We start from the raw sequence: 4712 nt of genomic DNA, 5'->3' as shown, positions 1-4712 counted from the left end.
ATATATATATATATATATATATATATATATATATATATATATATATATACATATATGTTAATTATTTATGATAAAAAAGCATGTTATGATGCACTTGATTACTTTCCTAATAATTTATTGATTGTTTATAATTGAACCTTACAGCAAGGGTGAAAATGAAGTAGGTACATTTACTCAACTACAGTTTTGAGATTCCTTACTTGGATATTTCAATTTTGTGAAGATTAATAGTTTCACTCCACTATATTCTAGATGTAATAAACTGCTTTTACCACTGCAGATTCATCTCAGTTCATTCAGTAGCATATCTTGTGCTAGGACGCCAAAGCATTAAAATACATTAAACACACAAATTATGATGTTTTTTAATAATTATTAAAATAAATAAAGAATAAAATAATACCAAATAATACCTAAAACAATACATCCAAAAAAAAAGAAAAAATGCAACAAAACAGTGGAGGCAGTGAAGGAAGGATGTGCACAAGTGATATTGGGTTGCTGATGGGCTTTGAGGACAACACTGTCCTGAACCTGCTGGTTCTGGAAATAATACTCTGGTAATGTTTTCCAGAGGGTAGAAGACTGCGTGTTTGAGGTTCGGATTTGGGTTTGAGTGTGGTCCTGAATGATTTTGTGGGCCTCCTTCGAGCGTCTCCTGTGGTAAATGTCCTGGAGGGATGGTCGTTTATTGCCTGTGAGAAACTGTGCTGTTTACATCACCTGCTGTACAGCTTGACAGTCCAGGGCGGTGCAGCTTGGACACCACACAGTGATGCAGCTGCTACGGATACTCTCAATGCAGCACATGTGGAAGGTGCGGAGGATCTGTGGAGCCATGCTGAATTTCTGTGTTAACATTAATCCCTGTTGCTGACCAAAAGGAACTTGAAACTGCTGACACTCTCCACTTAAGGCATATTGATGAGTTTGAGGGTGTTTTCTCCCCGTCTTTGCTACTTCCTGAGGTCCACAATCATCTCCTTCACCTAGTTGTCCTGGCGCCATATTAAATGGTTTCACCTCTGTCATGTATGCAGACCTGTCACAGGCAGTTTTGCTCGTACACAAAACCAGGTTACTGCTTTACATGCCTAAAACCTCTATTTGCAAGTAGCAGGCTAAATATGATTTGTATTTTTGAACCAAGATCGGTATATTTTAAGTGCACTGTAAACGTAATGTTATATAAGAAACATGTTATTCCTTACCATACATGTGTCTAAATGATACAAATAAAGAAATACAAATATATCACATTTGTTTCAGAAATCATGCTACTGCTAAAAGCCAGAAATAATCAGATTTTCATTTGTCTTCCATGAAAATTCAGTAAGTGACTGTGGTGATGGCTGTGGTGTCATTCTCAGACTGATGAAAGTGGGGGTGGGCTGTGCCACACAGTTATGTATGATCAGGGAGTACTGGCATGGGCTTAGTCTGCAGTCTTGAGTGTCTGCAGTGCTGAAAAAAAGAGTGACAGAAGTGCCCGCCTTCATCACCCGTGGTCTGCCTGTCAGCAAGTACAGGATTCAGTTGCACATAGTGGTGCTCAGGCATGGTCCCTGAGGATGAAGCGAATTGTAATGAATGCTGCTGTAATCAACGGTATTCACACGTGTATGCTCTTCTGGTCCAAATGACAGTGACAGGGCAGTGTGTGGTTAAGGTGATGGCATCCTCAATTGATCTATTCAAACTGCAGAGAGTCTGGATTGCCCAGGGGAAGTAAGTCTATGTGGGTTTTGACCAGCAGTCCACGGCATCTCATGATGACAGATGTAAGTGGAACACGGTAGTAGTCCCACAGTGGAGGATATCCTGGGTTTCTTAAGAACAACGGGAATGCATGTTGTATTGCACTGAAACATTACAAACTGGAGCCGCCAAAGTTTGAGTGTATCCATTAGGAAATCTGCCAGCTGACCAGCCCATGCTTTCAGAATCGGGCCAGAGATGGTCTCAGGCGCTTTAAGTGAATTGGTGTACCTGGGGACTCCGGTCATAGTAGGTCTGGACACAGTAAGTGCTCTCACATACTGGCTGGTTCTTACTGTGATTCTCAAAACCGTGTGTTGGACGTCTTCAGCTTGTTGTCAGAAGGATGCAGATACATGTGACGCACAGCTGGGCTTCTCTTTGTGGCTCTGCGATTGTTCTCGGACTGCCAGAACTGTCCTTCTGTTGGTGTCTGTTAATTTACTACAGATTATTTCCTTCCTATTTAGTGTTACATCAACAGTGTTTTCCATTAAACTCAACTCTGTCGTTGTGTGTAATTTCACTCGGCAAAGGACATTACTTCAGGAAATTATTTTCTTTAATGTTTTACATCATCTTACTGTGCCATAATGCACCTTAATAGACCAGTTTTCCACTTTTAACAAATCTGCAGACACATTACTGCTTGGATGTGCATACTAATATGCATGTTTAATGTGTATGTGTCCTGTACTGTCCCTTCCTGCACTATAGAATAACCTAAAGTCAAATCTTGCTGTCTTTGAGGCATATGTCAGTATAGGCTGTGTTGTTCAAGTTATTTATGTCTCTGCACTAGTGCCACGAATACTAATTCCCGTAGTTTTAGTGGGTCAAGTGTTTTCCACTCTCCTTGTTTCCAAAAGGCAAGCCAGCTCACTGTGAAGGGCCGGAGCATCTGAGGACACAAAATGGCTGGGCCAGGATACATGTCTGACATGGGTGTTGTGGAGCCAAATAAATCCCTGTTAGCAGAACGGCTTGATCCAGTGCTGGTGCCAGACTTGGAGACCGCCCAAGCCACAGGACAAGGATCAACTCTCCATGAGCATGAACCTAACACCCACACACTTTACTACCAGTTACAGCACATGAATCAACAGTTAATAAGATTATGACACATGTCTAAGGTGCTGAAGGGCCCGGGATATGGTAATTCTGAGGTTAGGACAGAATACAAACCTAGACATAAACAAGTTTGTAGTTTGACATGCGTGCTTGGGTTTTATGGTGTGACCTTAATTGTTGAGTGGTCTGTAATCTTTAGCCACACAGTGGGTACAAAATGTATAACTGTCTAATGTGGAATGGACTGGAATATTCAGGGAATGTTTGTTGTGAAAATTCTTGTCGTTTTGGAGGCCAAGCGGCGCTGGCAGAGAATTTAGAAAGCAGAACAGCAGCGTACAGCATACAGTAGCTCCAGCACTGTGCTGACTGCTAGATCGATGCAGGGGATAAATAACTTGTGCGACTGTAAGATTCCTGTTACACATTTGAACAGAAAAGAAATGACTATTTACCTTTCTCATACATTTTGTAAGCTGAGAGAAGGGTAGGCACAGTATGTCTTTTAAGGTTTTTGTTCTTGATACTGACCCATTCTTTGTTTAAGCACTTGGGTGCATTGCAGTTTTGAGCAGTTTTGAGTTTTAAATTGTCTTTTAAATGTAAATAGCCTACCAAAGATAATTTCAAGATAGCCCAAACAGATTACATATGATGGAATAGAAATAGTATATAAGCATGCAAAATGTATTTATAAAAGCTATTATTTTATACAAAAAAAAAACATGGATAGGCCATGGAAAACGCCAGAAATTAACATATATTGCTTGAAGGCAGCTTCTGTTACATCACAATTCTCTTTACAATCTGCACAGTTCTGCGTCTTGTTTTCAGCCTGCAGCAGGACTGAAGAACTAATAGTTGGAAAAGGATACATGGGACCGGACGGGGCCCTCCTCTCTCTTTCCCCTCTCCCCTTCGTATCTGTAGCCTTTACTATGTTTACATTATAGACACACCCCTGACCTTCACCCAGGCCCCCTCCGCTGGCCCTGACACACCACTCACACCACCATATCCACCACATACCAGAGCTCCTAAGTGCCGTGAATGAACAAATGTCACTTAAATAGATAAGTGGATGCAAAAAAAATTTTTTTTTTTCCAGGGGAAAAGCACTAAATATCAGCAATATTTGCTCAGTCTGATCGTATAGTGGGCTTGTTTAGGCTCTTATTTTTAGCACACTCGGCCATCTCTCATGCATTGCAAATGTATGGCAACATCGCCATGCAGCGGCATTGCTTCCCAGCCTACCACTGTACTGCAGAGTAGACACACCCCTCCGATACACCCGCCTCACTGCACACATTTGCAAAGTGTCAAAGAAATAATGAAGCAGAATGCATAAAATGAGCAGTTGCGGGCCCGGTAGAGCTCCTACTACTATTTCAACTGCGTGGTATCGATGGTGATGGGGTTGTAGTTTATTTAAATCACAAAAATACAGGTCTCAGCCTGTGGCTGCAAAACAAAGACACTAAGGTGCTTGAGAAAATACAGCGTCAAATGGGACGACTTTCACGCACTGAGACACCGCACCGAATCTAATGTTAGCACGGTAATCCCCACGCCGGGTCTCAGTTGATTCAGAGATCAGAGGCAAAACGGTGTTGCTTTAAACCTCACGCGGTCAAAGTTGTTTACCTCTTCGTTACCTCTGACGTCACGACACACCCCTGTTTGAGGGGGGCGGCCCTACGTGTTACGAGCACCGGAGCCGGCCAAACAGAGCCGGGCTGGACGGAAATGTCACCAACCACAACACGGGAGACACGCCGAGCGCACCTGTGATTGGTTACCGGAGGGGCTGGGGGGGAAATCCCTCTTTCCCGTAGAGGTCCTCAGAAGGGGGCGGTGCATAACAAAAAAAAAGTAATGGC

Source organism: Seriola lalandi, unplaced genomic scaffold (genome assembly GCF_002814215.2).
Source record: "Seriola lalandi dorsalis isolate HSWRI2012SDOR001 ecotype SW California unplaced genomic scaffold, Sedor1 jcf7180002054692, whole genome shotgun sequence".
Lineage (NCBI taxonomy): Eukaryota > Metazoa > Chordata > Actinopteri > Carangiformes > Carangidae > Seriola > Seriola lalandi.
The sequence above is the reverse complement of the archived record's forward strand: the minus strand, read 5'-3'. Positions refer to the sequence as shown.